This window comes from Lycium barbarum, chromosome 12 (genome assembly GCF_019175385.1).
Source record: "Lycium barbarum isolate Lr01 chromosome 12, ASM1917538v2, whole genome shotgun sequence".
Classification (NCBI taxonomy): domain Eukaryota; kingdom Viridiplantae; phylum Streptophyta; class Magnoliopsida; order Solanales; family Solanaceae; genus Lycium; species Lycium barbarum.
Genome location: NC_083348.1, coordinates 1,074,147 through 1,097,428, shown reverse-complemented (window position 1 = coordinate 1,097,428; position 23,282 = coordinate 1,074,147). Strand labels below are relative to the sequence as shown.

Sequence of the window (23,282 nt, the reverse complement as noted above, 5' to 3'; positions counted from 1 at the left end):
GCTGCGTATGTCTGTATTCCATCACATCAAGCAGTGGATAACTTGAGAATCAATACTACTACGCTTCTGATCTCTAGGTTGATATATGATGGTTTTAGTAACTTCTAAAAATAATAGGGAGCTTAAGATCTCCTCAAGGAAAGTGGAATTTGTTAAAAGAGTAACTAAATACCTTTAAAATTAGCTTGCAAAGATAAACGGGACACCGAAAACTTATTAAACAGCTTAAATGCCATGATAAATGCTTGCAAAAGAACCCAGCATGTACAAGAAATTGTAGGTCTCTGATATGAAGATTAATTACAAACCTAAGGTGCAAGGAGAATGACATTTCCTCCTAATGTCAGATACGGGAAGGGGCTTGAACAAATTTAATTCAATCAACCTGTGCTGTGTATGGCAAGCTTATCCATGTCATCTGCAAAACTTAGTGAAGATTGCTGCAGGCGGGACTTGAAGCCATGATGCAATTTTGAGATAACAGATTGATCTAGATGTTGCAAACTTCTCCACGCTGTCAATACACCTAATCATCCCATGTATATAATTAACATTATAAACTTGGTATGCATTGAACACTTAGAATTAAGAGAAACAGATTTACCTTTTAGCATAATTTTTCTGTTGTATCAATTATCAGTTCAACGATCAACTTCTCCCATAATGATATCTATGCTACCTTGTATTGTCATAATATCAACCAACTTCATTCTTTTAACTAACTGAGGAAGAATATGCAAATTGATAAAATCTGGTGGACGAATTTTCCATCTCCAAGTTCTGCTCTTGTTTAGATAGACGATTCCATAAGTCGGTGGTTTTTTTAATGTGAAATGCATAATTTTCAATCTGTAGTCAATATTAATTATGACATGAATGAAGATGAGATAAGGTGCATGGACACACTAAGAGGTGAGATCCTATGACACTCAAACAGATCATGCTGACACTGCTAGTAACTTAAAAAGAACTATTTTAGAACTCCAAGTAGTTGGTAGAATGTTCTCCCACGTCATGACTATATATAGCTCTTTCAAGATGAGAATTTCACCTAAATCAAAGACATAATAAGATACTATAATTCAAGTCTACCTTTTGGAGACGGGTTCTTAACTATGATCTCAGTAGAAACAGAGTGCTATCGAGGTCCATTTAGTAAAGAGAAACAGCGAGCGGATCAACATCATTTCTTAAAGATTCCTCTAAGTTTCTTCCTGCAAAGTAAAGATTAAGCATCATGAGCATGCAATTCATTGTAAACCATGAAATGCATATAATAACGAGTAGCACAAGTCTGAGGAAATAAAGCAATGTTAGATTCACATAAATGAACAATACATCAGAAAACGTAAATGAAACTTTAGGCTTCATCAGATGAAGTAGATTTGGAGTGTTACAGGAGTTTTAAGTAGATTTGTACACCAAAATTGAAGATATGGAGTAAAATCCATTAAGTAGCAGCAACAGCACATGTCATGATAATCTTTTTTAGATGAGAGCACGACAGCTTTTCATTCAGATAGCGCACAATTTTAAATTTCAACCAATAATTTCAATTGTGTTAATATGAGCTCCATGTCACGGGCCTAAAATCTAAGGCGGCGTGGGGCAGCGTTGAGGGTCTTGATTACCGCTCAATGCTTCAGCCCAACTCTCTGTCACTGGCGGAAACAGTGAATAACACAAAGGCAAAACACACACAAGAACTGAAAGTAAGAGGAACACGGTTTTGGGAGGCAAGTGCCCTTTTTGATATATCTCCTGAATGTATCTTTACAAGTATACAAGGGTGAATTGAATGAATGATTCTGCCCTCAAGGCTTACACTATTTATAGATGGAAAATATGCCCTAGGCTGGACAGTGGGCCCTATGCATGTGGTTGTCTTTGCTGAACAGCTTGTAGTCATGGACCACAGGCTGGCAGATGTAGTGCTTGGCTTAGCTGGCCTGTGTCCCACGAGCAGATAGGCGCGCGGCTGGTCTCCCACTCTTGTCTGGCAAGCTGGCTGGCAGATTTAGTGCTTGCCTTAGCTGGCCAATGGCCCACGAGCAGAAAGGTGTGCGGCTGGTCTCCCACTCCTGTCTTGCAAGCTGGCCTCCCATTATTGTGCAGACATGTGAGCGGCTGGTCTCCCACTCTTGTCCTGCAAGTTGGCGTCCCACTCTTGTGGACCCTTTGGCATGCTGATTTTGACTAGCGCCTGGCGCTAGTTGCGGGCTGTTTGGTACGGATGGTGGCGGGACGGCACACTCTCCCTCAACTGTTTTGGCGACGACCGCGGCGCCACAGAACTACAAAAATTTGTGGACTTTGTCCTTGAATTGCCACAAGTCTTCGTACGCTTCCCATGTTGCCTCTTCTGGTGGTAGTCCCTTCCAATGGACAAGAAATTGAGCCTTTGAGTTGCCCCAACCTTTGCCTCGGACTAACTGATGGTCAATGATAGCCTCGATTTCTTTGTCCTTAGCAGCAGGAGTCTCAAAGATCCTGGTACGGCTGGCTTGAGCCCGACCCTCGTCTTCCCTGTCTTCAAAGTATGGTTTTAATTGACTCGCATGGAAGACGGGGTATATTCTCAAATGATGAGGCATGTCCAACCGATAAGAGATCTTGCCCACCTTGGCAACGATTTCAAAGGGACCCTCGTATCGTCGAATCAAACTCTGATTCAGGCTCCTTAATGACTTGAACTGTCTCGGATTGAGCTTGACCATGACTTTGTCGCCAATTCTGTAATTTGTCGGACGACGCTTGCGATCAACAAATTTCTTCATTTTCCGAGCAGCCTTGTTAAGATATGACCTAGCCATATCAATTTGTTCCTCCCAGGCCTTGGCCATATGATACGCCCCTGGGTTCCGCAATTCAGCTCTAACAGGCAGTGATTGCGGTGTGTTGGGTTGCTGCCCAGTAGCCAACTCGAACGGGCTCCTCCCTGTCGCCTCGCTGCGTTGCAGGTTGTATGAAAATTGGGCAGTGTCAAGCAACTTGGCCCAATCTTTCTGATTGGCACTAACAAAGTGCCGCAAATATAACTCCAGTAGCGCGTTGACCCTTTCCGTTTGGCCGTCAGTTTGTGGGTGAAAGCTGGTCGAGAAATGTAATTCAGACCCCAGCAAACTGAATAGCTCCTTCCAAAACGCCCCTGTGAATCGTGGGTAGCGGTCACTTATGATATGCCTCGGCACACCCCAATGCTTGACAACGTCCTTTAAAAACAACCTTGCAGCTTCCTTGTCTTTGCAACTAGCCGTGGTGGGGCTGAAAGTTGCATACTTTGAGAACCGATCAACCACCACCATAATGGTGCCAAAGCCCTCAGAATTGGGCAGGCACGTGATAAAATCCATGGTGACGCTGTCCCATGGTCTCTCAGCTACGGGCAATGGCTCAAGTAGGCCTCTAGGTGCCTTGTTCTTTACCTTGTCTTGTTGGCACACAAGACATGTGCGGACATAGACCTCAATGTCATCTCTCTTGCGCGGCCAGTAATATGATGACTCTAGCAACACCATGGTTCGTTTCTGCCCTGGATGTCCTGCCCAGGCCGTGTCATGCCCCTCCTTGATCAGGGTACGCCTAAGATTACCCCATCTTGGCACATAAATGCGCCTACCTGTGGTGTAGAGGACACCGTCGTCTACCCAAAATTTCTTTGTCTTGCCTTGACTAGCCAAGACAAGAAGTTGTTGTGCCACTGGGTCGTGCTGCATGCCCTACTTGATGGCATCAATAATATCACTGCTAGCCGTGTTGACCATAACTGCCAGCACTGCCTTGCGACTCAACGCATCGGCCACAACATTGGACTTCCCTGGCTTATACTCTAGGGTGTAATCAAATTCGGCCAGAAAGTCTTGCCACCGAGCTTGTTTAGGTGACAGCTTCTTTTGAGACTGGAAATAACTTGTCGCCACGTTATCCGTTTTGACAGTAAAGTGTGCCCCCAGCAAGTAATGACGCCAGGTCCTTAGGCAATGGACTACGGCCGTCATCTCCTTCTCTTGGACAGTGTATCTCCGTTCTGTCTCGTTCAACTTTCGGCTTTCAAAGGCTATGGGGTGGCCTTCTTGCATAAGGACACCGCCAATGGCAAAATCTGACGCATCAGTATGGACTTCAAACACCTTGGTGAAGTCGGGTAGAGCCAAGACATGCTCCTTCACAATTGCCTCTTTGAGGCCCTCAAATGCCTCTTGGCACAAAGTTGTCCACTTCCACTCACGACTTTTCTTCAACAAGTCGGTAAGTGGTGCTGCAATGGCTGAATACCCAAGGATAAACCGCCTGTAATAGTTGGCAAGGCCAAGAAAGGACCGAAGTTCAGTTACTTTGGTCGGGACCTCCCAATCTTGAATAGCACTGTTCTTGTCGCTATCCATCCGGATTTCTCCTTGGCTGATTGTATGCCTAAGGAATTGCACTTGTGGCTGGGCAAAAGTGCATTTCTCCCGTTTAACGCACAGGTCATTCTCCCTCAACACTTCGAAAACCTTGTTGAGATGCTCCAAGTGCTCCTCCAAACTGTTGCTGTACACCACGATGTCATCGAGGTAAATCACAACAAACTGATCTAAAAATGGCTGAAAAAGTTTGTTCATCAGTGTGCAAAAACTAGCAGGGGCATTGGTCAATCCGAATGGCATGACTAGCCACTCAAACGCCCCATATCGAGTCACACAAGTAGTCTTCGACTCGTCGCCCTCGGCAATGCGCACTTGATAGTATCCCTTTCTCAGATCCATCTTGGTGAACACCTTGGCTTGTCCTAACCGATCAAACAAATCGGCAATTAAGGGAATGGGGTACTTGTTTTTCACTGTGACCTTGTTAAGGGCACGATAATCAATGCATAGCCTCAACGTTCCCTCTTTCTTCTTTTGGAACAACACGGGTGCTCCAAATGGTGCCTTAGATGGGCGGATATGCCCAGCTTCAAGCAATTCTTTGAGCTGCTTCCTCAGCTCTTCAAGTTCTGGTGGTGCCATGCGATAAGGGGACATGGCAGGTGGCTTGGCTCCTGGAACCAGCTTGATCTGATGGTCAACCTCCCTACGTGGAGGTAACCGTTTGGGTAAGTCACCGGGCATCACGTCCCTGTTCTCCTCAAGGACTTGCTGCACGCATAGGGGTAGTGCTTCCCCTTCCTTGGAACTGCTTCCATCCTCAGTTGCTACAAGAGTCGCAAGAAAGGTTGGTTCTCCTTTCTTAAACCCTTTCACCAATTGCATTGCTGACAAGCGCACGCCCGCTTGATGTACACGAATCAACGGCACGTCGCAAGAACAACTTGGATCTCTAATCAACAGTTGGTTGAGACGCGGTGAAATGAACGCGTTGATCTCATACCAGAAATCTAGACCCAATACGATGTCAAAGACGTCCATCGGGGCTACAGTGAAATCGGTGAACCCTTGCCAATCACCTAAGACGAGATGGACTTTAGGGGCAAATCCATTTACGTCCGTGGGAAGGCAGTTGACTGTCTTCAACAACGAGTCACTGGAAACGTAGGAAAGACTCAGTTCCTTTGCCTTTTATTCTGTAATAAAACAGTGACTCTCTTGGTTTGATTTGGGGTGGCTTGGCCGTGATGGCAGCAAACGTCATATGATTGAACAAGCCTGCCACCTTAGCCTTTGCTTGTTCCACAGCCTCCGTCGTTGCTCCTTGTTCACCGGTCTGAACTCCGGCTTGCGCACCTGCTTGCTTGCTGGCAGCAAGCATTGCGCCAAGTTTGCCCAATGAAGGACAGTTTCTGTAAAGATGGCCTGCTTGTCCACACAAATAACAGCCATCGTTTGGGGTGAAGTTCTTCTTCTTTTCTTCGTAGTTCTTACGAAAATTGGAATTGGAACCTCGATTGCGATCCCGATCTCCTCTGAAATCACGACCCTTGTGGGGGACAAATCTGTTTTTGTCCCCGTTGCCTTGATCAACTTTGGCAGCAACTTGCTTTCCTCGGTTATCTTTCGCCTTGGTATTGTCGGTGCGAAAATCATTTAAGGACTCCGCCACCACAATGGCATCGTCAAGGTTGTTGTTGGCACCTAATTTTGGTTCGACGTGCTTAAAATTAACGTTTTGGGGGGCCCTGATTCGTTAAAGAGCACGAAATACATTTTTTTTTTTACACATTTTACATTTTTTCAACAATTTATTGATGATTATCCTTATTTTAGGAATTTTCTCAATTTATTGTCATTTTTCAAGAATCATTATTTTGCACATGTACAGCGTAATACTACTATTTTTTTTGTGCAATTAATAATTGTTTCTTAATTTTATAGCGATACCTTTTCATATCTTACACATTAATATTTATATTTTATACTTACATTATTATTTATACATGTATTAATTAACTATATTTTAGTACAGCCCGACAGTGCAGAGAAAAGCGGAGCAACTATTTTTTTTTTTAAATGCAGAGCAAAATTCAATCAAATCAAGGTCTCGTCACTTTTTTTTAAAAGTGGACATTTTGAGGTGATGGGTTAGGTTTTGATTAGTTAAAAGAAATAAGGGGACAAAGGGGTATGGCTCTATATATTTTTGGGACTTTATGTTATAAAAGAAGGGGAGGGGTTTAATTTTATGGGGATCCAACACATATTTGCACAACATACACAAGCACATATCAGATCTTCTATTTTCTCTCCCCTAAACCCTAAACCCTAAACATTTTCTTTCTCCCCCCACTTTTCTCTTAGCCGCCGCCCCTCCACGCCGTAGCTTTGAGCTCCGGTGAACTCCGACGCACCCAAAAACAACCCTCTTCCCCGCCACTTCTCTCCCCACTTCGTCTTCCTTTCTCTCTCCATTAACGCTGACCACCACAACCACCGCACAGCCCCCCTTCGTCTCCATTTTTTGCTGCTCCGGTTCACGAAACAGCCACGCTACCCTTCCCCATTTTTCCCTTTCCTCTTCTCCTTCGTTGTCCTCTCTCCACCGCCAAGCCAACCCCGACGAACTCCCACCGTCGGAGCTCCGGTAGAAAACCCACCACGAAACCACCAGCCCACACACCACGTTGCTGCTATCTTCCTCTCCCTTCTAACGATTTTTTTTTTGTGTGTGTGTTTTGCTTTTGTTTTTTTTTTCTTTTCCCGATCTGGATGGAGTTGTTATGCTCTGGTGACTAGTTGTTCTCCGACGACCATGGCTGCCCCATTTTTTACTACATTTTTCATCACTGCTGTTGTTACATAAAACCACTGCTAGATTTATTATTGTCTTAAGAAACTGAAATGTCTGCTTCAAGTAATTAATTAAAAGGTACTACTACTGCAATAGGGTAATAGGGGCCATGTTCTTCCATAAAAGTACAAATGAAAAGGAAGACACAATGGTGGGGTATTTTTTGCATTAATTGGTGGGGTATTTTATTGGGGCTTGAAATGCTGAAAAATAGCAGGAAAAGCTCATGGGCTATGAGGCCTTTTTATAGTAGGGGTCTACTTCTTTGTTTATAGTTCATTTTTTTTTATTGCTGCTGTTGTAATATAGCTATGACTAATTTGCTATTGGTTTTGTACGACATTCATCTCTGTTATGTTGCATTCGGATTGATTTTACATTTCTTTTACTAAATAAATGTTGGCTTTGTGCAAAAAAAAAAAAAAAAACTTTTGGCGGTCAATGGTACTGTTAACTTTTTTATCGCATTCAGTTAAATTCATTTGGGCGAATACTAAACCCAAATGGCCGATGAAGAAATTTCCGTCGATTTCCAAGGCCTTCCATGTACAAAGACGGGTTTTTATTTTAAGTTTATTCATTATTTCTTTAATTCATCCGATAGTTATTTATTTTCTTACTAACATTTTTATTAAGTCTCATGCAGGTATCCGGAGTTACTTTTTGAAGATGACACTCAAAAGAAGTTCAAATAGCTTCTTAAATTCTCTGTTTATATTTTTTTTACATTCTTAAATTATACAAGCATAACATATAGTGAAACTTTACTTTTTAGGGTGCAGGTTGGTGGTATTTGTTTATGATCTGCTTAGGTGATTTAAATTTTATGTGTTTTAGACAAATCAATATTAGACAGTTATTATTTTTGTAGCTAATATTCTTATAGTTATCATGTTTCGCTAGAGTTTTAATTCAATAGCTTAGCACACTTAAGTAAATAAATAGGGTGATTTGCCTCAATATTTAGGCTTTAGAATGTACTCTCATAATTAATTGATTAGGCGTACATACTTAGCTAGTTAAATTAGTTAACTCACCTTGAGTAATTTCATGTCCATTCTTTATACCCTTTTCACATACCCAAGCTTCTAAGTTGCACATAACGTTTTTTAAAATAATTATTATATCACATATGTATAAAATACGTATTGCATGATTATTTATGTGAATAGTCATATTAGTTATTCTTTAGTCTAAATTCTATTAATTTTTGTAAATAATAATCAAGCATTTTTACACATCCCTCGTATAGTTAAATTGGTCCAGTCGGGAACCACATTTGTGGATTCTGAAGGATGTCTAACACCTTCCCTTCGGAATAATTTGAACCCTTACCTAGAATCTCACTTATTTTCGTAGACCATGTTAAGCTGCATATATTAATAATTTATAGGTACCCTAGTATACCTTAAATGCTAGGTGGCGACTATGTACATAATTAATTATTTCAGAGCTCCATAAGTTGTGCTTTGTTTAGCCTCGGTTAAAATGAGGTGCAACAGTTGTCGACTTGACGTCTTTGTAACTCCTGTTTGGCCCAGTTTTGGAGGCCATCCAAGAAGTAGAACAACAAATCCTCGCTGTTCATGCTTGGGATTTGAAGAGTGAGCTTTGTGAACTCCTTCACGTACTCGCGGATGGAGGATGTTTGCTTGAGCTCCCTCAACTTTCGACGGGCCTCGTGCACAACATTTAGGGGGTAAAACTGCCGCTTTAACTCCCTCTTGAACTGTTCCCAATCCTCGATGGAACACGTTCCTTTCTCTATGTCCGCCTTCTTCCTACGCCACCATAATGCGGCTGTTTCGCTCAAATACATGGCTGCTGTCCGGATACGAATAGCTTCGTCATTTATGTTGACGTGCTCAAAGTACGTATCCATTTGCCAAATGAAGTCTTCCACATCTTGAGCGTTCTTTTCACCCTTGAAATATCTGGGTTTAGGAACCTCTATGCGGGTTTCCCGAATGTGGACTGGACCAGCACCGTTTCTGAGCTGGGCCGCTTCCAGTTGCGTTTCCAAGGTCTCTTCCTTTGCTTGCAAACCGGCCAGCGCCTCCATGAGCCTGAGCTCAAGGCCGGTCAGCGCCTCCTTGTGCTCGTCGCTCTCTGTTTTATGCTCGTTTTGGACTTGCTCTAATCCATCAAGAGCTATTGACTCAAGAGAATTTAAATTCCCTTGTAAGGTATCAAACCGCTGGTTCAAGGCGAATAGACCAGCCTCTGTGTGGATGATTTTCTCCACCAGTGTGTTCGACACCGAACTTTCACTCGCCTCACCCATGGTAAGTGGCTGAGAGGTCAGCCCTTCGGATGCAACAGCGGGTAGCCCTCTGACTTGGCTTTTGTCCCGTTGTTTCTTCTGTTTAGTCGCCCTCTTGGTAGGGGACTTGTCTCCACCGTGGTGCTCGTCGTAAACAGCTTCTTCGTTGTTGTTAGCCATGATTGTAACTCGCTCTGATACCACTTGTCACGGGCCTAAAATCTAAGGCGGCGTGGGGCAGCGTTGAGGGTCTTGATTACCGCTCAATGCTTCAGCCCAACTCTCTGTCACTGGCGGAAACAGTGAATAACACAAAGGCAAAACACACACAAGAACTGAAAGTAAGAGGAACACGGTTTTGGGAGGCAAGTGTCGTTTTTGATATATCTCCTGAATGTATCTTTACAAGTATACAAGGGTGAATTGAATGAATGATTCTGCCCTCAAGGCTTACACTATTTATAGATGGAAAATATGCCCTAGGCTGGACAGTGGGCCCTATGCATGTGGCTGTCTTTGCTGAACAGCTTGTAGTCATGGACCACAGGCTGGCAGATGTAGTGCTTGGCTTAGCTGGCCTGTGGCCCACGAGCAGACAGGCGCGCGGCTGGTCTCCCACTCTTGTCGGGCAAGCTGGCTGGCAGATTTAGTGCTTGCCTTAGTTGGCCAGTGGCCCACGAGCAGAAAGGTGTGCGGCTGGTCTCCCACTCCTGTCTTGCAAGCTGGCCTCCCATTATTGTGCAGACATGTGAGCGGCTGGTCTCCCACTCTTGTCCTGCAAGTTGGCGTCCCACTCTTGTGGACCCTTTGGCATGCTGATTTTGACTAGCGCCTGGCGCTAGTTGCGGGCTGTTTGGTACGGATGGTGGCGGGACGGCACATCCAGGTTCATTGCACAAATCAGAATTGCCACTAAATATGTACTTCATACATCAGTATTCCCAAATAAATTCACTGTTGGGCTGTTACGCCTGCAAAGCTTTTCAATTATTATTTACTATTTTACTTTCTTAGCTTTAATTTTTTTTTTCCTTTTGAGCTTCCACTGGCAGTATAGGCTTATAGCGTTTTTCATATTCTTTGTTTCTTTATAAAGCTACATAGCACAATGAGTATATCATTTTATCCCTTTTCTTATTCTTTTCAGTAAGAATTTTCATACCATCAGGAAACCCAACTTAACGAGGTTCCTCCTTCTTTTCACTTTCTTTGACAAAATTATGGTTTCCTTAATAAGATCGAGAATTTGACATGTTCTGTTTGCTTATTAGTTCACATGTTTACCCAAAAACTTATGTGCACTTACATAAAAAATTTATCTTGCAATTTGTTGTTATACTTTCTATATATACACCAGATGTAGGAAAGAATAGGAAGAGAATATTTTTCTTAGAGAATGCTCAAGTTGTATTAGGCTACTTAAGGCCACTTGAGATGATTATATCATCAATTATATCTCTATTTATACTACTCAAAAAACCAATTCAAAAATCTTTCACAAATAACTAGATACATGTATCACAAACTTTTAAAAGATTTCTTGAAAAACTAAGAGATAATATTAAAAGACTAAATGATATTCTTGAAACAATAAAGAACTCCTAGAAAACATAAAAGTTAAGGATAGTATCCTTGTGAATGCATTAATTCCAACACTCCCCCTTAATGCATTTGCTTGACAACTCCAATGTGTTCTCGAAGATAGCAAAACTTTTCTCTAGGAAGTGCTTTGGTGAAGATGTCAGCAAGTTGTTCTCCTGTCTGGCAATAATGCAACTGAATTTCACCTTTCTCTTGTGCTTCTCAGATAAAATGGTACTTGATGGAAATATGTTTCGATCTTTCATGGTTGACCGGATTCTTGGCAATGGCAATCGCTGATTTGTTATCGCAATACAAAACAGTCCCTTCTTTTTGTTTTTCACCAATATCTTCAAGAATTCTCCTAAGCCAAATAGCTTGAGAAGTAGCCTTAGCTGCTGAGACATATTCTGCTTCGGCAGTGGATTGAGCAACAACACTTTGCTTTTTTGACAACCAAGAACAAATGCTTGAACCAAATAAGAAAGCATAACCAGAAGTACTCTTCATGTCATCTATACTTCCAGCCCAGTCACTATCAGAATAGCCAATTAAGTCCAAATCTCCATCAAATTTGTACATTATCCCATAATCCATTGTTCCTTGCAAGTAGCGTAGAACACGCTTTGCAGCTCCAAAATGCACTTGGCTTGGTTCTTGCATGAATCTGGATAATAAACTAGCAGCAAACATAATGTCAGGTCTTGTTGAAGTAAGATATAGCAGGCTTCCAATCAAGCTCCTGTAAAGTGAGCTATTAGCTTTCTTTGCTCTATCATCTGTTCTGAATTTCTCATTTGCTACTAATGATATGGCCACAGACCTGCAATCCATCATTTTAAATTTTTGAAGAATACTTTTAGTATACTTCTTTTGAGAAATAAAAATTCCTTCTTTCACTTGAGAAACTTCAATTCCCAAGAAATAATGTAGCAACCCAAGATCACTCATTTCATAGGTTTGCATCATATCTTGCTTGAATTCCTGCATCATCTTCCGATCATTTCCTGTAAAAATCAGATCATCCACAAAGAGGCAAACAATGACAATGCTGCCATGTTCTTGCTTCACATACAAAGTGGATTTGCTTTTACTTCTCTGAAAATTATTTTTCAGAAAGTATGTATCAATTTCATTGTACCAGGCTCTTGGCGCTTGCTTCGCCCATAAAGAGCCTTTTTTAGCCTGGTTGCTCAACATAAATTTCTTCATCAAGTTTTCCATTTAGAAATGCAGACTTAACATCAAGTTGAAAAATCTTCCATTTCTTTTGTGCAGCAACAGCAATCAAAGTTCTAATTGTCTCAAGACGTGCAACTGGAGAGAAAGTTTCGTCGAAATCAATACCTGGCTTTTGAGTGAAACCTCTAGCAACCAACCTTGCTTTGTGCTTTTGAATTTCTCCTTCTTGATTGAGTTTGATTTTGTAAATCCATTTTAGACTTACAACTTCTCTTTCTTTGGGTACATCCACAAGCTCCCAAGTATTATTTTTCTCAATCATCCGAATTTCTTCTACCATGGTTGTCTTCCAAACATCATGCTTTATTGCCTCCTCATAATTTTCTGGCTCAATACAGGCAAAGTTGCATCTTTTATAGATGTCACTCAATATTCTTGTTCCTCTTGGAGGTGGTTCTTCATCTTCTAGATATGAGATTTCTCCCCCTTGAGGGACATCTTACTCTTCCTCATCCTCTTCTTGACTTCGCACATTTAAAGAAATGATAGAAGTATTCTCCACCTTTTTATCTTTCCAATTCCATGCTATTGTTTCAACAAAAATGACATCTCTACTAACAACAAGTTTGTTAGTTTTGACATCGAGAAGCCTATAGCCTTTTGTCACATCACTATAACCAAGAAATATACATTTTTGACTCTTTTCATCCAATTTTGTTCTTTTTTCAGCAGGTCTATGAGCATAACAAATACACCCGAAAAATTTAAAATGACTTACAGAAGGTTTCATTCCACTCCAAGCTTCAACTGGTGTCTTATCTTTCAATGCCTTTGTCGGGCACCTATTAAGGATGTACACTGCTGTATGTACTGCTTCTGCCCAAAAATATTTTGGCAGCCCTTTCTCATTCATCATCGTTCTGGCCATTTCAACAATGGTTCTATTTCTCCTTTCAGATACACCATTTTGTTGAAGAGTGTACCCTGCTGTAAGTTGCTTCTCAATGCCTTCATTTTTGCAATATTCTTCAAATTCTCGACTTGTGTATTCACCTCCTCTGTCACTGCGAATGGTTTTGATGCTGTAGCCTTTTTGCTTCTCAACAAAGGCTTTAAATCTCTTGAATGTAGCAAATGTTTCTGACTTTTCTTTCAAGAAATAAACCCAAGTCATTCTTTAAAAATCATCAATAAAAATTAGAAAGTACCTTTGGCTTCCCAGAGATGGAGTCTTCATTGGTCCACAAATGTCTGTATGGATTAGTTCCAAAAGTACACTTGCTCTCCAAGACTTCCCTTTTGGAAAAGACTTTCTATGTTGCTTTCCCATAATACAACTTTCACATGGATCCACCTCAGTATGTATCTCAGGAAGGCCTTGCACCATGTCTTTTTGCTTCAGAAGCTTCAAACCATGAAAATTCAAGTGACAAAACCTTTTGTGCCAAAGCCATGAATCATCTACAACTTCATTTTTGAATGCATTGTAATGAAGTTGTAAAGGAAAGTTTCTTTTTATCATCTTTACTTTAACAATGACTTGATTTGGCTCAATTTTATCATAAATTCTACAACAATTATCTCTAAACACAAGAGAATAACCATTTTCCATGAGCTGACCAACACTAAGCAAAATTTCTTCCAAGTTAGGAACATAAAGGACATCATGAATTTTCTTACCGCTCCCTTTTCTGTTGATCGAAATGGTACCTCTACCTTTTGCATCAACTAAGGCTCCATTCCCCATTCTCACTTTAGAAGTGATGCTGCGATTAATTGAGAGGAAAGTCTTTTCATCTCCAGTCATATGATTGGTACAACCGCTATCAACATACCATTCATTGCTTTTTGCTGAAGCATCAGATTGAGAAGCGTAGAAAAGGTTTTCTTCCTTTTCTTCCTCTTTTCCTTCACAGAAATTTACTTGCTCCTGTTGCTTGTGCCTGCAGTCCTTCTCAATATGGCCAAACTTTTTACAAAAGTTACATTGGGGCTTGCCTTTGTGCCAACATTTTTCTGCATTATGATTAGTCTTTTTGCAAATTTTACAAAAAAGACTAGTACTTTTCTCACCTTTTTCTTCAACCTTCTTAGTAGAGCCATCACGATCCTGCTTCTTTTTTGGATTGTACTTCTTTTTTTGTTGATTCTTTGAGAAATGTTGAGAATTCTCATTGGTTCTGGACTGGAAAGCCGTCTCTTTGGGTTGATTCTCACGAAAAAATCTTTGCTTCTCGTGTGCACGGAACGATCCAACTAGCTCTTTGATGGAAAGCTTAGAAAGATCTTTCGTCTCCTCAGTGATAGCAACAATATACTCATACTTTTCGGTGACACTAATTAGAATCTTTTCCACAACTTGTTGGTAAGAAATTTCATCACCATGATTTCTCATTTCATTAACATTATTCATGACTTGTGCAATATTCATTGATTTTTTCAGATTCTATCATCTTCAAATTTTGAAACTCTCTTCTAAGTGTTTGAAGATTGATAGTGCGTACCTTTTCGTCACCATACACCTCAGCTTCCAGAGACTCCCAAGCTTGCTTTGCAGTCTCACAAGTAGCAATTTTTGCAAAAAATGCTCTTGAGACTCCCATTTGAATTTTGCTCAAAGCCTTTGCATCTTGACGACGCTTAGCCTCAAGATTTTTCATCTCTGCTACTGAAAGTTCACCATCGTCTTCTGGCTCTTCATAGCCATTTGCAACAATAGTCCACAAACCTTCAGCTTTCAGATAAGTTCTCATTCTTATCTTCCAATATTCAAAGTCATTTCCATCAAAAAATGGAGTAAGAACAACTGAAGAATCAGCACCATCATTTGTTTTAGATGCTATAATTTTTTCTTCTTCACGTAACCCCAGATTAAGAACGAAAACTGCTCGTGATACCAATTTGTAGGAAAGAATAGGAAGAGAATATTTTTCTTAGAGAATATTCAAGTTGTATTAGGCTACTTAAGGCCACTTGAGATGATTATAATCATCAATTACATCTCTATTTATACTACTCAAAAAACCAATTCAAAAGCCTTGGACAAATAACTAGATACATGTATCACAATTCACTAGATACATGTATCACAAACTTTTAAAAGATTTCTTGAAAAACTAAGAGATAACATTGAAAGACTAAATGATATTCTTGAAACAATAAAGAACTCCTAGAAAACATAAAAGTCAAGGATATTATCATTGTGAATGCATTAATTCCAACACTGTTTATGCAGGTTGGGAGAAAAAATAACAAATGAAATTACCTAAAGGGTACAATTTAATTTGTGGTACAATTTGTGTATTTTATATGTTAGTTCCGTTAGAAATCAGATAATTTGATGCACAAAGATTCTTCACACAGGGCAATGATCAGTGGCCCCATGAAAGAAGTAAAATAGTATTTTAATAATTTTATGTAATTGAATTCCTTTTTTTTAGTTATTTGATTTTGGCTTTGGTTATGTTGAATTGAATAGGTAGGAATATTACAATTTCTTCTTTCTTGTATAAACAGGGTCTAAGGCTTTGCTTTTGTTTGATTCTCAATGCTCGTGGTTCAACAGTTCCACTAAGTGCTTTAAGAAGTAATATATGTTCATTTTGATACTAAAATTAAACAAACGAAAAAGAGTAGAGTACTTTGAATTTATTGGTTCTTTAGGTTGTAAAAGAAGTTTAGTTTTTCAAAAATGTATATTTAATTAAGTATATCAATAGTCACCTACAACTCCTGTTTGACAAATTGTTTCCCTTCTCATTCTAATGATTCAATCAACCTCTCTTCTAATTTTTTAAAGTTATAATTTGAATACACTATTGCAAACATATTCTTTATGTTCCAAAGGGAAAATTGGATCCGAATGTGATAGTCAACCCTTTAGCTATTAAGTGAGAAATGTCATATTTATTTTTACGCGAAATATATATTTATCTCGAAATCTGTATCAAGAAAAATTATTCATACAGCGAGAAAATAGAAATGAAAATTTAGTATGATGTTACTATACTTCAATTGAGATTATGATGCTTGATTTATACTTTGTTCTTATGTTCAGCAGACTCTGTGGAAAGAGGTCAGAGTCAAAATGTAACTTGAACATCAATTTAAAAATATAATTGTTCACGTGTCCAATAAAATTAAGTTTAATTACCATGTTGATATATAGGATTACATGTTATGATGTTGAGCTTGAATTTTTTGTACTTTCAAATTTTATTTTTATAACTTAGACATATATTTTAATATTATATTCGTATCATTTTAAAATGCTTATATTGATTGTCACTATTACACCTCGGAAAATCTTTGTGCTATGCATATGGTAAACAAGTAAGTACAAGTGGGACCAATTAAGGAAGTATCTTGAGTTGATAAAAAAATTGAGATTTCATTTCGCTCCTTTTGTACTTTGACGCTTCGTTGTAACTCGACTAATATAGACTTGTGTTGAGGACCTTATGGGACATTGTATAAGCCGTCTACCAGCATATCTTAAGATGGTATATCAGTATCAACATGTTATTCAAAGGCTATAAGAGTTGGAAGATACACAACTAGGTTGAGGTTGATGAGTGCATTTAAGCATAAGAAATGAGATTTTGGACAAATAAAAATGAGCTGCTTGCTTACCCGATGTGCATGCTTGCTTCACCAACTTATTTCCCGTACTACTTGCTTGAGCTACTTCATATGTATCTTAACTATGAAGTAAGGATGAGGTATATGTTAAATTCAACGGACTAACAAAGCGAAAACTAGTTAATTAAACAAGTAGGTGACAAGTAGGTGCATCACCTACTTGCTTAAAAAGGAAAGGCCAAGATTTATTCTCTAAAAAGGGGCTAGATGAGTGAGTCATATGGAGCATTTTAAAGGCTGATTTTCCTTCATTTATTCCATTCATTTTTCAGAGACAAAAACCAAAGAATAGACCCCTATAAACTCTTCTCAAAAATTCCAGACAAACCCTAAGTGATTTCAAGGGATTCAAGTGATTCCAGTGCCAAAAGCCGGACTACTTGCTAGTTTCTCTTTCTCCTTCTTGTAGCTGCATTGGGGGACTGATTTGAGATGAAAAAGGACTAAGTTTCGTAGCTTATAATCAGTCCAAGGTAAGTATATGCTTTTCCTTTCCTTTAAAGCTTCTACGAGTTGTAGCTCGATCATAAAGACTAGAACTTGCGAGTTTCGAAAGAGTAGCATGTTGTTTGTTGTTGTGCCATTGCTGGCTGGTTGTGTACTTGTTTTTAAGTTGAATTCATGGCTCGTTTACATGAGAAGAGTCTTACTTATGTACTGCTGGTTGTGGTTCTTGGTTTGAAAGAAAAGATAAGTCGGAAACTTGTTTTAGTGACCTTAAAAATCAGTTTGAGTTGCTGAACTTGTGGGACTGTTATGGGGTTGTTTTAAAGTTGTACTGTGGATGACATCAGTAGAGATAATTGAATACGTTGTGGTTAATGTTGTTGCTAAATTTTGGAAGGAAGTGGTTTAAAACTATGGTTGTTTAATCGTAAACCGAGCTTGCCGCTTGTTGTAATATTGTTTGACTTGCTTAAATTGTTCTTACATTGATGAGGGGCTGAATGGATAGCATTGGTTGTTGATATTATTGATGATGTTGTTTGGTGTTGTTTTGAATTCGGGAAAGTGAGGAAATGTAGGGGAAGTGCTGCCCAATTTTTCGTAAAAGAGCTATTAGATTAGAAATGTATTTCGAGTTCATCCATGGCATTAACCATAGTTCTAATGCATTGATGTAGGTTGAAGCACCATGGGAAGTATATATTGAGTCATTGACAACAAAGGTATGTTATGGTTGTTCCTTCTTTTCTTGGCATGATCCATATGTGGTAAGAGTGTAATGAACCTTATGACTAGAGATTTGTCAAAGTAGAGCTTGTCATATTGCTGCATAGTTTCCGAATGTTATGTTATTCTTTCTGAGGGGCCATATCCCCTCCCTATGTCCTTGAGTTTATAGAGAGACAGGATAGACAAGTTACAGTATCAGTATTTTTCAGTATATGCATGATGTACTGCATGATATACATATATTTTCTTTAGCCTGGCCACTTGGTCAGTGAGACATTTTTTTCTTTAGCCTGGCCACTTGGTCAGTGAGACAGATATGCCTGGCCTACGGGTCAGTGAGACAGATATGCCTGGCCTACGGGTTAGTGAGACAGATTACCTGACCGACGGGTTAGTGAGATATATGGCTTGGCCACTTGGTCAGTGAGATTTTACAGTTGCCTGGCCACTTGGTCAGTGATGTTGTTGCTAAATTTTGGAAGGAAGTGGTTTAAAACTATGGTTGTTTAATCGTAAACCGAGCTTGCCGCTTGTTGTAATATTGTTTGACTTGCTTAAATTGTTCTTACATTGTTGAGGGGTTGAATGGATAGCATTGGTTGTTGATATTTTTGATGATGTTGTTTGGTGTTGTTTTGAATTCGGGAAAGTGAGGAAATGTAGGGGAAGTGCTGCCCAATTTTTCGTAAAAGAGCTATTAGATTAGAAATGTATTTCGAGACGGGTTAGTGAGATATATGGCTTGGCCACTTGGTCAGTGAGATTTTACAGTTGCCTGGCCACTTGGTCAGTGAGATATATAATAGTATTATAGTGCATTACATATGAGACAGGACAGGTGAGATAGTCAGGGCATTCTTTGGCCTCCAGATTATTACATTTTCAGTTCAATTTCAGTTTCAGTTATCTATTGCCTTACATACTCGGTACATTATTCGTACTGACTCCCTCATTGCTTGGGGGGTTACCTTTCATGCCCTCAAGTCCCGAGATACAAGTTGGTGATCCATCTATTAGGATGTCAGCTTAGCAGATGAGGTTGATGCACTCCATTTGTTCCAAAGATGCCAGAAGTCAGCATGGTCTTATGTATATTTATGTATGCACATATGTATGGGTATGGCGAGGCCCTGTCCCGGTCACGTTATGTTATGTTTTCTAGTAGAGGCTTGTAGACAGTTATGTACGGTCAGATGGTGTCCAGACTTGAGAGTTTATATGGTGTCATAGATGATTATGATAGCCTTATCGGCTTATGCAATATGTCCAGCATATTCATATAGATAGGTCTTTCAGATTAATTGATACATGCATGTTTCCTTATGAGTGTATCGAGAATCATATAATGGCCCTATCGGACTACCTATGTTCATGTTGAAGTCACAGATGTATGTCAAATGGTGCTTGACTAGTACGGTCAGGTGCCTGTCGTGGCCCTCTAGCTTGGGTCGTGACAGTCACAGAGTACACGTGCAATGCATGTGTCCAGATACTAGTTTATAAATAAACTGCAAGTTGGAAAGGGCAATCAATGTTTGATATTGCAACCTCTGCACCAATAACTGTACTATCCAAAACATTGTACGGAAGATACCAAAATTCTCTCCATGAGAAGCGAAAAGGTTCAAGTTGTTACGAATATAGTTGATATGCCCTAGACCCAATCTCACATATGATGATTTGAACATATTTTTGTCAACATTATTTAATATAAATATATGGCATCTGATATTCTTTTATCGTACATACTTATTATCAATTGTTTGATTAAATATGATAAGATCCTTGATTAAAGTTTTGAGATATGACATCGTGATAGAGATTATGATAACAAGAGAGTCATGTCTTTTATAACTTAATCTAAAAATGTTCTTGATCGTAGGATTACTAATTAGGATATTAGTAACCCGGTTAGATCAATATGTATGTGGTGGCCTTTATTGGATAAAGATTAGTTGATCTTATTAACTAAATTACATATATAGATGATGCATATAAAGATATGATCATTGAACCGACCCATTGAATAATAATCCTAATGGTTATAATTACCATAAACTGTCAATAGGATATTTTCTTGAAGAATGTGATGTACTAGTTTTTCCTTTGACTTGAGAGCATCATAGTAATTGACATGTTGTTGTTGTACTTTGATACCAGACGCCTATGGCCCTAGGGCCATAATCGAAAGGATATTGGGTATGATCAAACTCTTGTAGAATTAGTGATTGATCGAAATGGAATCTGTCAACTCTTGGTAATGAGTTTAAGCTCTATGTTGTCATGAATTGTAAACGACTAACTTAAGACCTTGGCCAGGGCATTCGAATGAAAGAAGAAAAGAAAAGAGTTTCTTAGATCATTCAATAGTTGGTTAAATTTTACATGCAAGCATAGTTGATCGCCTATTAGGATTTGACAGTTGAACCATATCCTAGGGTGATTCGGAGCTATAAAGACAGAGGGAAATAATATGTTATTCTTCTACGGGTTCTTGAGAGTAATTTGTATACTTCATGCTATATGGTCATTAAGGAGTGTTTCTAGACAATACCCTTGATTAGTATATTGATCAGATCGTTTTACTACAGATTTAGTATTGAACCTATGAGGTCGCACACTAACGAGTGTTCTAATCTTTGCTAAAGGATTAATTATTTGTGTTTGATAATTAAATAATAGAATTTAGTTAGTCAAATAAATAATACTTTAGTCCGAATAGTATATTATTATATTCATTGCTAGTACATAGAATATAATTAATATAGTGAATAAATTGAATCTTGCTATTTGAAATAGTAAATAAAATTAATAATTATCAATGTATATACGAGATATATATTTGATACTCATCATTAATATTTATTTATATAGAGATGTGTGTAAATATTAATTAAGGACTCCTATGTAATATCAAATTTACAATTCGAGAAACATGAGATAAGTCCCATTACGTGCGTGTGATCCCATTTTGAATGGAATTTGATTCTTTACCAGAAAGTCTGCAAATTCAAATAAGAATTGGACTTTGAAAAGAAGTCCACCTCTTGCCCATATATCATATAAAAAGGAGTTGTGGGCAACGTGAGATAGCAGAGAAAAAAAAAACAGCCGTAAAAAATTAAAGAGAACCAAGAAATTGTCTTTCTTGTTCTTTCAAGTCGTGCTGAAATTCTTACAGAATTTTAGCACGATTATTTTCATTCAATTTGTTCTAGCGTTCTATTAACCAAAGAGTTGATAGCAGGGATCAGTCTGGGTGTGGATACACATAGGCATAGGCGAATCCAGAATTTTAAGAGGATGGATTCACCATTAGCTATGAGGTTATTTGATTATTATTTTTTTGCCTTTGGTTCGTTGCAGCTTAGCGCCTATGGGGTTTTTCAATTTCTTTTGTCTTTTGGGACTTGGGTAAAGAAAAAAAATCATTAGAGGTAATATAAAAAAGAAACACGATTTTTACTTTTGGGTAATAGAATTATAGAAGAAAAAGGATGTAGAATAATATATAAAAAAAAAAAAAAAAAAAGCTAAAAGACAGCTTTAATAAAAGCATAGAACATGCAAGAGCTCAGGTTCAATCCCGAGACCTTAAGGAAATAAATACAGCCCCTAATCAATGCTCCACTCGGCCTGGTTTGACCACGTGTTTCTTCAGGTAATATTAGATATATTTTTAGAATTATACACATAATATATTGAGTTTAGTCGAGTGACCATGTGTTCACGTGACCCAAAATTAATACATAAATTCGCCTCTGTACATAGGCTCTTCGTACTATTGAAGAGATTTTAAGTCAAGGCTTTTTCTAACAGGTTTGTCTTGGATCCATTCTTCGACCTGTGAATAAATTTTAAAATATAACTAGATATGTTTAGAATTGTTTTTGTCTTCGGCTGCGTGTTAGAAACACCCTATGCAATCCCACGCAAGTCACATCCCTAAGGAAATTAATATTAAGTGGTTCCCCCATCTCCTGGAACGATTTAAACTTAATACGGATGGTGCCTTTTCAAATACTACTAATTTTGGAGGAATTGGTGGTGCAATTCGGAATAGTGCAGGTGATTGGGTTGTTGGCTATGCTAGTAAAATTATCACCTTCAACCACACTGTGGCGGAACTCCATGCCATCCATCAAGGTCTCCTGCTTGCCGAGACAGCGCATTTGGTTCCACTGGAAGTAGAAACTGACTCGGTAGAGGTAATACACCTACTTGACACACCCACACCGCCTTATAACAATCTCATTTACTCTTGCAGGTATCTGTTGAGGAAGTTGCAGAATCTAGTGGTGCGGCACACTTTTAGGGAAGGTAACAAGGTGGCTCACTTTTTGGCTAAGCAAGGAACTCAGCTGTCTTCATGCAATCAACTATCTACTATGTCTACTCCTCCTCCGCTTATATTAAAAATAATGGATGCGGAGAAGGATGTCTTATCTACGAAGCTAGTAGTTATTTCAGTATGTAATACTCTATCCTTAGTATTATCAGTTATGATTCCAGTGGAAGTACGAGTACCGCTTCGGTGGCTACACATGCTACTGCTTGGAATAATCTACCGCCTTAATATATAATATAAATATCTTTTCTACCAAAAAAATATGCAAAATAGTTTACAAAAGAACCAAAGGCTCGACAAGTTCTACAATAGCCTTTAATAAATTCCGTTTTTTTCCTATCGCGAGCAGTGGTGATAGATGACAAAGGAAAAAGGAGGAAAAATACCTAGAAAAATACCTCCATTGAAGACCTCCAGATCTCTAAAACGTCACGACCTCTAGAGAACGCCCTTTGAGAAGCATTCTGGATAGAATAAAAAAATTGACAACAAATAATTTAAGAACATGCATAAGTAGAATCAGTTAAGAAATGAGAAAACGACACAGGTCGAACCAATACTGAAAATATTCTTAAAAGAAAAACCAGGAAGCAAAGGCGAAACAAATGTAAGAGAAGGAAAGAGAGCGTCCATGAAAGACCCTGGCAGGTTCGACAAAGTATTGATTATTGTCTTATTGATATGATGGAAGAAGAGAAGTGCAAACAGGTGTCCTAAAGAACTACACGTGTAGCAGTATCAATTTACAACAGAGTCTTCCCTGCATTAGTAAAACCAATTGGTTTCAAATCAGAATTATCAACATACCCCTTGACGACGAAAGACTCACTCTCATTAAAGATTTAAAATGCATGAATTTGACTCCTATTATATAAGTGGCTTAGC

General features: G+C 38.9%; 2 long non-coding RNA genes across 2 annotated transcripts; one reads left to right on the top strand and one right to left on the bottom strand.

The window, feature by feature from the left end:
* Window positions 1-230: 230 nt before the first annotated feature.
* LOC132625024 (uncharacterized) lies at window positions 231-23,046 on the bottom strand. Its single transcript, XR_009576614.1, has 3 exons — window positions 22,784-23,046; window positions 1,093-1,214; window positions 231-526 (listed from the first exon to the last, which is right to left on the bottom strand). It is a non-coding gene; the product is annotated as an uncharacterized LOC132625024 (long non-coding RNA).
* Window positions 16,701-22,775, top strand: LOC132625025 (uncharacterized). The gene is made up of 3 exons (XR_009576616.1): window positions 16,701-17,346; window positions 17,998-18,042; window positions 22,317-22,775. It is a non-coding gene; the product is annotated as an uncharacterized LOC132625025 (long non-coding RNA).
* Window positions 23,047-23,282: the final 236 nt, after the last annotated feature.